We start from the raw sequence: 13,995 nt of genomic DNA on the forward strand, positions 1-13,995 counted from the left end.
GAGAAGGACATCATGCTTGGCAGAGTACAGGGTCAGCAGAAAAGAGGAAGACCCTCAACAAGGTGGATTGACACAGTGGCTGCAACAATGAGCTCAAGCATAACAACGATTATAAGGATGGCGCAGGACCAGGCAGTGTTTCGTTCTGTTGTGCATAGGGTTGCTATGAGTCGGAACCGACTCGACAGCACCTAAGAACAACACAACATAATCACAATATTGCTATCACGCCTACAATGAATTACCGATATTTCCCAAGATTTTATCTAGTATACAGTTTATATTCTTTTTTCCCCCAAAACCAAAAACCAAAGCCGTTGCTGTCGAGTCAATTCAGACTCATAGCAACCCTCTAGGACAGAGTAGAACTGCCCCAGTAGGGTTCCCAAGGAGTGGCTGGTGGATTCATACTGCTGACCTCTTGGTTAGCAGCCGTGGCTCTCAACCACTGCACTACCAGGTCTCCCAATCAATCATTAGAATCTGAAAACAGTTGGAGCTATCCATGTAGACCATATAGATGGGTCGTTATTTTGTTTGCTTGTTTTGTTTTTAATGCAAGGCCTTTTTTTTTTTAATTAACTTTTATTAAGCTTCAAGTGAACGTTTACAAATCCAATCAGTCTGTCACATATAAGTTTACATACATCTTACTCCGTACTCCCACTTGCTCTCCCCCAATGAGTCAGCCCTTTCAGTCTCTCCTTTCGTGACAATTTTGCCAGCTTCCCTCTCTCTCTATCCTCCCATCCCCCCTCCAGACAAGAGATGCCAGCACAATCTCAAGTGTCCACCTGATATAATTAGCTCACTCTTCATCGGCATCTCTCTCCCACCCACTGACCAGTCCCTTTCATGTCTGATGAGTTGTCTTCGGGGATGGTTCCTGTCCTGTGCCAACAGAAGGTCTGGGGACCATGGCCGCCGAGATTCCTCTAGTCTCAGTCAGACCATTAAGTATGGTCTTTTTATGTGAATTTGGGGTCTGCATCCCACTGATCTCCTGCTTCCTCAGGAGTTGTCTGTTGTGCTCCCTGTCAGGGCAGTCATCGATTGTGGCCAGGCACCAACTAGTTCTTCTGGTCTCAGGATGATGTAGGTCTCTGGTTCATGTGGCCCTTTCTGTCTCTTGGGCTCTTAGTTGTCGTGTGACCTTGGTGTTCTTCATTTTCCTTTGCTCCAGGTGAGTTGAGACCAATTGATGCATCTTAGATGGCCGCTTGTTAGCATTTAAGACCCCAGACGCCACATTTCAAAGTGGGATGCAGAATGTTTTCATAATAGAATTATTTTGCCAATTGACTTAGAAGTCCCCTCAAACCATGGTCCCCAGACCCCCGCCCTTGCTCCGCTGACCTTTGAAGCATTCATTTTATCCCGGAAACTTCTTTGCTTTTGGTCCAGTCCAATTGAGCTGACCTTCCACGTATTGAGTGTTGTCCTTCCCTTCCCCTAAAGCAGTTCTTATCTACTCATTAAGCAATAAAAAACCCTCTCGCTCCCTCTCTCCCTCCCCCCTCGTAACCTCAAAAGCATGTGTTCTCCTCAGTTTTTACTATTTCTCCAGATCTTATAATAGTGGTCTTATACAATATTTGTCCTTTTGCCTCTGACTAATTTCACTCAGCGTAATGCCTTCCAGGTTCCTCCATGTTATGAAATGTTTCACAGATTTGTCACTGTTCTTTATCGATGCGTAGTATTCTGTTGTGTTAATATACCACAATTTATTCACCCATTCATCCGTTGATGGACACCTTGGTTGCTTCCAGCTTTTTGCTATTGTAAACAGAGCTGCAATAAACATGGGTGTGCATATATCTGTTTGTGTGAAGGCTCTTGTTTCTCTAGGGTATATTCTGAGGAGTGGGATTTCTGGGTTGTATGGTAGTTCTATTTCTAACTGTTTAAGATAACGCCAGATAGATTTCCAAAGTAGTTGTACCATTTTACATTCCCACCAGCAGTGTATAAGAGTTCCAATCTCTCCGCAGCCTCTCCAACATTTATTATTTTGTGTTTTTTGGAGTAATGCCAGCCTTGCTGGTGTGAGATGGAATCCCATCGTAGTTTTAATTTGCATTTCTCTAATGGCTTTTTTTAATGGCTAATGATCGCGAGCATTTTCTCATGTATCTGTTGGGTGCCTGAATATCTTCTTTAGTGAAGTGTGTGTTCATATCCTTTGCCCACTTTTTGATTGGGTTGTTTGTCTTTTTGTGGTTGAGTTTTGACAGAGTCATGTAGATTTTAGAGATCAGGCGCTGGTCGGAGATGTCATAGCTGAAAATTCTTTCCCAGTCTGTAGGTGGTCTTTTTACTCTTTTGGTGAAGTCTTTAGATGAGCATAGGTGTTTGATTTTTAGGAGCTCCCAGTTATCGGGTTTCTCTTCATCATTTTTGGTAATGTTATGTATTCTGTTTATGCCTTGTATTAGGGCTCCTAAGGTTGTCCCTATTTTTCCTTCCATGATCTTTATCGTTTTAGTCTTTATATTTAGGTCTTTGATCCACTTGGAGTTAGTTTTTGTGCATGGTGTGAGGTATGGGTCCTGTTTCAATTTTTTGCAAATGGATATCCAGTTATGCCAGCACCATTTGTTAAAAAGACTATCTTTTCCCCAATTAAGTGACACTGGTCCTTTGTCAAATATCAGCTGCTCATACGTGGATGGATTTATATCTGGGTTCTCAATTCTGTTCCATTGGTCTATGTGCCTGTTGTTGTACCAGTACCAGGCTGTTTTGACTACTGTGGCTGTATAATAGCTTCTGAAATCAGGTAGAGTGAGGCCTCCCACTTTGTTCTTCTTTTTCAGTAATGCCTTGCTTATCCGGGGCTTCTTTCCCTTCCATATGAAATTGGTGATTTGTTTCTCTATCCCCTTAAAATATGACATTGGAATTTGGATCAGAAGTGCGTTAAATGTATAGATGACTTTTGGTAGAATAGACATTTTTACTATGTTAAGTTTTCCTATCCATGAGCAAGGTATGTTTTTCCACTTAAGTATGTCCTTTTGAATTTCTTGTAGTAGAGCTTGTAGTTTTCTTTGTATAGGTCTTTTACATCCTTGGTAAGATTTATTCCTAAGTATTTTATCTTCTTGGGGGCTACTGTGAATGGTATTGATTTGGTGATTTCCTCTTCGGTGTTCTTTTTGTTGATGTAGAGGAATCCAAGTGATTTTTGTATGTTTATTTTATAGCCTGAGACTCTGCCAAACTCTTCTATTAGTTTCAGTAGTTTTCTGGAGGATTCCTTAGGGTTTTCTGTGTATAAGATCATGTCATCTGCAAATAGTGATAACTTTACTTCCTCCTTGCCAATCCAGATAACTTTTATTTCTTTGTCTAGCCTAATTGCCCTGGCTAGGACTTCAAGCACAATGTTGAATAAGAGCGGTGATAAAGGGCATCCTTGTCTGGTTCCCGTTCTCAAGGGAAATGCTTTCAGGTTCTCTCCATTTAGAGTGATATTGGCTGTTGGCTTTGCATGGATGCCCTTTATTATGTTGAGGAATTTACCCTCAATTCCTATTTTGGTGAGAGTTTTTATCATGAATGGGTGTTGGACTTTGTCAAATGCCTTTTCTGCATCAATTGATGAGATCATGTGGTTTTTGTCTTTTGTTTTATTTATGTGATGAATTACATTAATGTTTTTTCTGATATTAAACCAGCCTTGCATACCTGGTATAAATCCCACTTGATCATAGTGAATTATTTTTTTGATGTGTTGTTGGATTCTATTGGCTAGAATTTTGTTGAGGATTTTTGTATCTATGTTCATGAGGGATATAGGTCTATAATTTTCTTTTTTTGTAATGTCTTTACCTGGTTTTGGTATCAGGGAGATGGTGGCTTCATAGAATGAGTTGGGCAGTATTCCGTCATTTTCTATGCTTTGAAATACCTTCAGTAGTAGTGGTGTTAACTTGTCTCTGAAAGTTTGGTAGAACTCTGCAGTGAAGCCGTCTGGGCCAGGGCTTTTTTTTTGTTGGGAGTTTTTTGATTACTGTTTCAATCTCTTTTTTTGTTATGGGTCTATTTAGTTGTTCTACTTCTGAATGTGTTAGTTTAGGTAGGTAATGTTTTTCCAGGAATTCATCCATTTCTTCTAGGTTTTCAAATTTGTTAGAGTACAATTTTTCGTAATAATCTGAAATGATTCTTTTAATTTCATTTGGTTCTGTTGTGATGTGGTCCTTCTCGTTTCTTATTCGGGTTATTTGTTTCCTTTCCTGTATTTCTTTAGTCACTCTGGCCAATGGTTTATCAATTTTGTTAATTGTTTCAAAGAACCAGCTTTTGGCTTATGCAAGGCCTTTTTATAGTATCATTTTTAACTGATGTATAAAACCAGAATTATAATGTTTTATCTCCTAATGTGCTCGAGGGCTCAGTTACTAGCATCCGTTTGCTAAATTTGCTTGATAAGCTTAGAATTCAAACAAGAGAGTTTGCTATTTCTTTCGAATTGTTAAGTAAACTGCCATCTGCAGAACAGTGCCAACTACTATCAGGATGAGATTGGTTGACTCCAAGACAAAGAATATTTCTCACTTCTAGGACTGTGCTTGGATAAATCTTCCTCTTCGATAACCTGAATGTGCCCGCTTTTGTCCATCCCAGCTGCCACTATTTTAGTTTAGTCTTCATCATTGTTTATTTAGCTTAATTGGATGACCATAGCACCTTGGAAGAAGAAAAGCCTGATGTTCTGCTCCTGAAAGGCCAGAACTATGAAAATCCTATGGAGTACAGTTCCACTCTGAAACACAGGGGAACACTATGAGTCAGAGTCAACTCAAAGGCAACTGGTTTTTGTTTTTTGTTAGTTATTCATTAGTGACACAATGGTTAAGCGCTAGGCTGTTAACCAAAAAGACTGCAGTTCCAACCCACCCGGTGACTCCTAAGGAAAAAAGACCAGGAAATCTGCTCCCGTGAAGATTTCAGCCTAGGAAACCCTATGGGGCAGTTCTACTCTGTTGTATAGGGTTACTGTGAGTTGGAATCGACTTGAAGGCATGTAACAGCAACAACACTGATGTATTACAAACCACAACGAAGGAGTGGTTTGAGACAGTCACAGCTGTTTTGCTACCAAATCTGCTGCTACAGGGCTCAGCTAGGCAATTCTTCCTTGGAGTCTTACTGATTTTAGTCAGATAGTGGCTTGGGATAGGGTCCTTTTTGAAAGCTTCTTCAATCACATTTCCGGTTCACTAGGCTGGGAAGATTCAAACAGTTGGGCTCCTTAGCCATCTCCCTCTTTGTCTATGTAGTCTCACCATGGGTCTCTTTACAAGGTAACTGGAGGCTAGCCAGACTTCTTACATGGTAACTGGAGGCTCTCTGAGCAGATTTCCCAAGAGAAATCAGCAAAAGCCACATGACCTTTTTTTCTGCCTAGCCTTTGAAGCTCTACAGTGATACATCTGCCTCATTCTGCTCCCTAAGGCAATAACCAAATCCAGTTTGTTGTTAGTTGCTGTCAAGTCAATTCCAACTCATGGTGACCCCATGTGTTCAGAGTTGAACTGCTCCATAGATTTTTCAAGGCTGTAACCTTTTGGAAAAATCACCAGGCCTGTCTCCTGAGGAGCCTCTGGGTGGGTTCCAACTGCCAACCTTTTGGTTAGTAGTCAAGTGCTTAACCATTTGTTCCACCTAGAAGTCCAGTAGCCAAGTATTCATTCTAGAACTTAGAAAAGCTCGATACTTTTATTCCCATGCTATCTCCCTTGTCCCACACATCCACATAATTTGCCTCTTCACGATCCCAGTAAAGACTGAAGATTTATTCTTTGCACAAATTAAGCAAAAGTTCTCTGGACTGGGGAAAACTAGGCTCAGTAGAAGGTGAAAAAAAAAAAAAAGCATGCTGAAAATGGAGATTAAGTGCAAGCTTGCATACCTACCCTTGAATCCCCAAGCCTTCTTCCTCTTAGTCTGTTCCCAAAGCTCTAGCAGCCAAGCTGATAGTCTGCCTGGTAGAAGACCACAGTTAACAAGGTTTTTGCTGGCATACAGAATTTCCAACGAGTTTCTCAGTGTCCCATTCTTAAATAGGAACAGACAGCAAGGAACCAATGATCACCAGGTACTTAAAGAAAACATCTAAAATGAAAACAAATAACCAGTGAAAACAACTTGGAGAAAATAAAAACATTCTTCAGGGAGATGAAAACATAGAATAAAGAAAAAAAAAAAGATTCAGATCCTCAGAGAGATGAGGAAAACGGTGCATCCGTGACATGAAAATAGCTACAACAAATGAATATTCAGGCCCCCCAAAATAAAAATCTCTCAAAAATGTACAGATTGAGATAGGAAAAATTCAATAGAAGTGTTAAAAGAAATTGAGGAAATTTCTTAGCAAGTAAAGCAATAAGACAAATACATGGAAAATGGCATAGGTGTGGGGTAAGTAAATTAAAGGTCCAACATTAAAATACTGGAAGGCTCAGAGAAAAAGAAGAGAAAAAATGGGAAGGGGATATTAAAGCTAGCTATGTCTTCAAAGGAAATCCTCATGGTGTAGTGGTTAAAAGCTATGGCTACCAACCAAAAAGTTGACAGTTTGAATCCACCAGGTGCTCCTTGGAAATTGTATGGGGCAGTTCTACTCTGTCCTATAGGGTTGCTATGAGTTGGAATCGACTTGATGGCAATGGGTTTTTTTATGCCTTCAAAACTCTAACAGAAGTTATTCCCACCTAGAATTTCGTACCAAGCTGGATTATCATTAAATGTCAGGGTAGCACAGGACATTCTTAGAAGTGCACACTCTCCTAAAAGTTATTTCTCATGTACCCGTTTTCAGGAAACACCCCCAAAATGAGGGAAGTAACCCAATAAAGGAGAAGGCATGAGATATAGGAAACAGGATTTAACATGAGACAGATGAAAATAATCTACAAAGTAATAAAATGGTTAATCCTTTTAAGAACTACATTATATATACATATACACATATATACATACCTTAACTTCCATAATCCTTGTGTAATAAAATGAGGTAGATTTACTAATTTTAATCATCATTTAACAGTTGAAGAAATTGAGGCAGGTTCTTAACCATTAATGCTTTCTTTCCTGCTTCCCATAACACTTACCTAATCAAAGTTACAATATACCATATTTAGAAGATGGGGGTGGGGGGCACAGAAATGTTCAGTTGTGCACTGATAACAAAGATGGGGTGGTGGTAGTAGTGGTGAAAACAGCCAAATTTTCATTGTCCACAATGGGAAATCAATAGATTATGCCCTGAACTGTAAATGAAAATTAAGAATAGAAACCTATACATAGTATTTGGAGAAATGTGGGTTTTTAAAAAATCAACTGGAAAGTGGAGAATAAAGAATGTATGTGAAATGGGGTGGTGCTACTTTTCTTCATAAGTCTTCGGGAGCTACTTGTCTTTTTAATCTGTATGAAAGTATACACTTTATTAAAAAGAATAATAAATAAATAAGAGCATAGAGTTTTTCAGCTTCGTACTTGGAGCCTGAGAAATCTGAGTGTAAAACCCAGCTTAGTCAATCAGCTCTGGGCAAAGTACATTATTTCCTTCCAACTCAGCCTCCAAAGCTAAAAAAAAAAAAGAGCAAATGGTTAGGAAAATTAAATGAAATAATGTACTAAGTGAAGCCCCTGGTTGGCACAAACAGTTAAGCATTCGACTAGTAGCCAAAAGGTTGGTGGTTCGAACCCACCCAGAGGCGCCTCGTAGGACAGGCCTGGAGATCTGCCTCTGAAAGGTCACAACTTTGAAAACCCCGTGCAACAGTTCTACTCTGCACACATGGGGTCACCATGAGTTGGAATTGGCTCGAAGGCTACTTAACAACAACATACTAGGTGCACAGTAGATATTTAAATGGTTATGATTACATACCGACTATTTGACTGTTAATGAGTTGTTGTCCTCTTTGAATTGGATTTGTATTTATCTACTTTGGTATTTGCTGAGTTTGAATTTGCAGACTTTTGGGAGAGGGAGAGGAAAGTGCACAACATTACCACCTGAAGTATTTAGTCTAAATAATGGAGAGGAGGTTCTAAAGTCGCATGCAAGAGAGAAGTATAAAAGGGAGGCTATATAGGCAAGTTTGATCCACAAACTGGGCTCAAGGAAGATCTAGAAACTTGGAATATTTATATCATTTGTCAAACAGGGACAGGGAAATCCAAAGGGCAACTTAACAATTGAAGAGCGAGTACCAGGAAGCTGAAATGTAGAGAAGAGACATTCAATTTAGTCTGCCTTATTTCATAACTTTATCTATAAAGTTTTATCACAGAAGTTAAAGAAATTTTGTCTCTGGAAGTGATGTAATAGCCCAATGGTCTCCCTGTCTCCTGTATGTAGTCCCTGGTGATACAGTTAATACATTCAGCTGCTAACTAAATGGTTGGAAGTTCCATTCCACCCAGAGCACCACAGAAGAAAAATGCTTAAAAAATCAGCCACTGAAAACTCTATGGAGCACAGTTCTACCCTGTCACACATGCGGTCCCCATGAGTTGGGATCAACTCATCATCATTTCACACCACTTATTTATTCTCTAATGACATCCAGAAGCTGCCTGGTGCCACAGAGTTTAAGAGCTCAGGCTGCTAACCAAAAAGTTGGCTGTTCAAATCCACCAGCCACTCCTTGGGAACTGTATGGAGCAGTTCTATTCTGGCCTGTAGTCTTTTATGAGTCGGACTTGATGGCAACAGTTCATTTTTTTTTTTTTTTAATGACACCCAAGTAATTTAAATTTCACTATCTCTTTTCCTTCTTCAAAAATTTACTATGGCTTTCACGGAATACAGGATAAAATACAAACTGGTTAAGCTCCTATGTAATGCCTGCTATAGGATGTTGTCAACACACATTCCCAGATTCATTCTTATTCTATCATTCTTGGAATTTCTACAATTTTCTATTATTCATAGTCTCATTTTTTCTCTCTGCTGGTAGACAGAAAATGCCCTTATCCTGTATTGCTGACCTTTGAAATTACATCATTCTTTAGTATTCAACTCTCCATCACTTCCATAACTCCCTTTCAAACTCTTAAAGTTCTGAAGAATTCTGAGGTGGGAAATAATACAATTCTGGATTAACCAAGATGGAGGTACCAACGGATGGACTCTGGTCAACATTACTCTGAGATAACATGTCTAATATTTTCCACAGCTGAACATTTAGCATACCTTGGACAGTCCATAAATCACTGAATTTGTTTTGCCAGTCAGTCTGCTCAAGGGCAGACTGCTCATCCTAGCCTCTTGATTACCTTTCAGCCAATCTTCTCACCCAGGGAAAAGAAAACAAAAGTCTGTTCCCAGACTTTACAATTTTTCTCCTAGGGTCTCTTAAATTAAAAAAAAAAAATAAAACCCTGGGATACAGACCCCAGATTCTCATAAGATCAGACTTAATGGTCTGAATGAGACTGGAAGGACCCCAGTGGTCATGGCCCCCAAACCTTCTGTTGGCCCAGGACAGGAACCATTCCCGAATCCAACTCTTCAGACATGGATTGGGCTGGACAATGGGTTGGAGAGGGATGCTGGTGAGGAGTGAGCTTCTTGGATCAGGTGGACGCTTGAGACTATGTTGGCATCTCCTACCTGGAGGGGAGATGAGAGGGTGGAGGGGGTTAGAAGCTGGGGAAATGGACACGAAAAAAGAGAGTGGCAGGAGAGAGCAGGCTGTCTCATTAGGGGGAGAGTAATTGGGAGTGTGTAGCAAAGTGTATATGGGTTTTTGTGTGAGAGACTGACTTGATTTGTAAACTTTCACTTAAAGCACAATAAAAATTATTAAAAAAATAAATCCCACTTTTTCTTTATTGCCATATTCTCATACACAAATACTCTTAGCATGTTAACTAATTAGATGCTCTAACAAGGACCTTATAGCTATACTCGTAAGGCCAACCCAATAGGAACCTATGCTGTAGTTCCTGACCTAGACCTGAAACGGAAGCAAGATTCTGTGCTGTTCTAATTCACTCAGAACCACAGACAGAACTAGTCATCAACCTCACCAGTCTTCTCTCAGACCCATCTTCCACCCCAAAGGAGAGCCTACATTGTCCTCGAGTACATCAATATATGCTCATCTTTCAGGTCTCACTTACATTACAGGCTTCATGCTGGCCAGCGTCATTCTTTCCTGCTGTTATATGTAGCATTGAATACTGTTCCATCCTTCCTGTAGGTAGATAGTGACGCCTCCCTTTAGATATTGGTATCACACTAGCCAGAGCCCTAATTGTTTCCAGGAGTTTTAGTGAAGAACAATGGAGAATGTTGGGATTTTTTGCCCAGTGCCATCATCCCAGGAAACTCAGAGCAAGCTGTAGAGAATGTGGAGACCAGCTTCACTGCCTGGCTGCAGGGATTTATCAAATCTGTGTCATCTAGGAGAGAAAGAGTTCCTGAAAATAAATTTCTTTACGGCTTAGGAGAAAGGCCTACAGAACAGCTGTATAAAAACTGTATTTCTTAATCACCTTTTAATTTATTTATTCCATTTAAGCACAGCTTAGATTTCTGTTGAAAAGAAGCAATAGTTACCATTCATTTCATCACCATCCCAAAATGTTATTTTTCAGGCTTTCATCACTTTTAACTAGAAACTTTGCCATATGCTCCCAGCCAGAATTAAGATCTGCCTTCTTTGCATATCATTTAAGACTTCAAATTCTCATCAGTCTCTCTAGAAAATTCATTACATTATGGAACTCTCCAAGTAACAAAAACATTAAGTAGCTTTTCAGTGTCTTCAACTTTAGTGTCCAAATTGCTTAACACAAGGCTTAAAAATGTGTCACTTTTCTTCTTCATGTTCCCCTCCCCCTACGTGCAATAAACAATTCACACCAAACTCCTTGGCAGCTACTGAAATTACAGAGATACATTCACATCTCAGTGCTTGTGCACACATTACCCCTTCCCTTGAGGTGAATTTTCTCTCTGAAATACATCCTCTCTGAAGCTACTGTAGACTCCCCAGACAGGGAAAACAAATAAACAAGAAAGCTTCACTGTGTGCCATTTTCCCTTAGGGATTTGTACATTTGTGTACTAAATATAATTACAATGAAATGCATATACTAAAGAGAAAAAAATAAAAAAAGAGAAAAGGCTAGTAGAAATTGGGCAATTAAAGACTGAGGTAAAAGGAAGAAGAGTCAGGGTCTGGACTCAGTAATCTCTTTTATGCTCATATACAAATTTTAAATTGATGAGTATAAGTCTTTATCTTCCATTGCAGATCCCAGATTCCCATACATGCATGTCCGTCTCCATGTGATATCCAGCGAAAATTTACAAACATTGCAACATTTAAAGATCCTATAAGAAACTTCACTGCCCTTTCTTCCTTTCTTTTTCTTCCTTCCCTCCTTCCTTCCTTCTTTTCTTTCTATTAATTTGAGGCTTTCTGTATTCAAACCCAGAAAATATTATGGCTGACTTCTGTTTGGCACATCTGAACTTTCCCTCTTGCTTAGTGAAGTAGACCTTGTCTTAGTTAACTAGGTATATATCTCACTACCAACTGGCTTTTTGCACTTTTTAGAAATCACTGCCCTGAATTTCCTCCTCCATCTAGTCTAACCCCAGTATTCTCCATCATAATAAATGGCTTCACCTTCCATGGATAACTCAGATCAGTGATCTAGAAATGGTTCTTGATTCCTTTCCCTTACTACCTTCCCTTATCCAGTCCATCAGCAAGTTCTGATGAACTACTATACACACACACACACACACACACACACACACACACGGAGACCTGCTGGCGCAGTGGTTAAGAGCTCGGCTGCTAACCAAAAAGTGAGCAGTTTGAATCCACCAGCAACTCCTTGGAAACCCTGTGGGACAGTTCTACTCTGTCCTGTTGGGTTGTTATGAGTTGGAATTGACTCCATGACAGTAGTTTTTTTTTTTCTACTTTTAACATATAGACATTGACATAGATATCTCAAATCCTTACATTTGTCTCCATTTCTACCTCTGTTCTCACCATCCGAGACCTATCCACAATCATCTCTTATCTATTATTTTCAATAGCCTTCCATCTGATCATCCTCTTTTCATACTTATGCTACTCCAGTACACCTTTTATGTAACATCAAGAGTCACTCAAACAATAATAATTAGAATTCAAATTGCATCAAGTTACTGAATGTTTAAAATCCTTTAACGGCTTCCCAATGCATATAAAATAACCTAAATCCCTTGCCTCAGCGGCCCCTTCTCCCTCTTGGACTTAGTTTCCTGCAGCACTCTCCTTTTCTCACTACAATCCACTACTCTTGTCTTTTATTCAGTTCTCAGATTTACTGAACGTTTTCCTATCTTTAAAAAATCTTCCCTATTTCTGCCTTTCCAAGAGTTCTCTGCTCTCTTCCACTTGTTGCTTTCTATCTCAGCCTTTGTTTGTTTCTTTCTTTTTTTATTTGGACTTTTAGTGTTCACTATCTTTTTTCCTTATAACAAACAAGGGGTGCTGGAGCCTCTTTAGACTAAGACCCTTCCCTATAACAATGTAAGCTCCACAAGGGCAAAGTCAGAGACTCTGCCTAGCATACTCTTTTTACCCCCACCTGGTCCTGCACTACTTTTGACACAAAATTTATTAATGAATACTTGTTGAATAATAAAAAAAAAACTGTTAAATCAATGCAATGCAAAGCACAATTAGAAGTATTGCCTTTGGGGAGGAAAAGGGGTATCTACTTCAATAAGATAGGAAGGAAGGAAAATGAATAGCTACAGATCTATGGAGACTCATAGATTTTGGGCATAAAGTTGCCTGAAGGCTTTGATGTCCTCTCTGAACTAGGAGGCCAAGTCCTCTGTCGACAATTAACAAGTAGGTGATAGAGTGTGAGGTTTGAAGAGGAATGGTAAAACTACCAGAAGAAATCTAGAAGGAATGTTAAATGGTTCAGCTGGTATCGGAGACCATGAACTCATAACTTCAATCAATAGAACTGAGAGATTTTCTCGGACACTGCTGTTGTAGATTGACTTATGTCTCCCCCAAATGTATGTCAATTTGGCTAGGCCACGATTTCCAGTATTGCGTTGTTGTCCACCATTTTGTGATCTGATGTGATTATCTTATGTGTTGTAAATCCTAACCTCTATGGTGTTAAAGAAGCAGAATTAGAGGCAGTTATACTAAGGAGGCAGGACCCAATCTCCAAGATTAGGTTGTATCTTGAGTTAATCTCTTTTAAGATATAAAAAAGAGAAGCAAGCAGAGAGGGGAGGGGCCTCATCCCACCAAGAAGGAAGAGCAGAAATAGAGCTCATCCTTTGGACTCAGGGTCCCTGCACTGAGAGATTCTTGGACCAGGGGAAGATTGATGGCAGAGAGCTTCCTCCAGACCCAATGGAGAGAGAGGGTCTTTCTCTAGAGCTGGCATCCTGAATTTGAACTTTTAGCTTACTAAACTGTGAGAGAATAAATTTTATCTTTGTTGAAGCCATCCACTTGTGGTATTTCCGTTATGGCAACACTAGATAACTGAGACAACTGCTTAGCAGTTTAGGTGTTGGGGAGACATCAGTTAGCTTCATTGATTTGGTGTTTCAAGTTTGAAGACATAGATGCAAGAAAAGTTAAAAGAAGTCAAACACATATTTAAGTGTTAAAATGTTTGAGGCGATTAAGAGATGTCTTAAATTGAGTAGGAAAGGAAGTGAAGCCAGATGTATGCTGATAATTTGTGACAAAATGGGAGGGTAAAGGGAATGAACAATCCCTGGGTGGAGCAAATGGTTAAGCACTCATCTACTAGCTGAAAGGTTGGTGCTTCAAACTCACCCAGAGGCACTTCAGAAGATAGGCCTGGCGATCTGTTTCCCAAAGGTCATAGCCTCGAAATCCCTATGGAACAGTTCTACTTTACACACATGGGGCCACCATGAATCAAAATCGACTCAACAGCAACTAACAATAACAA

Source organism: Loxodonta africana, chromosome 4, assembly GCF_030014295.1.
Source record: "Loxodonta africana isolate mLoxAfr1 chromosome 4, mLoxAfr1.hap2, whole genome shotgun sequence".
Lineage (NCBI taxonomy): Eukaryota > Metazoa > Chordata > Mammalia > Proboscidea > Elephantidae > Loxodonta > Loxodonta africana.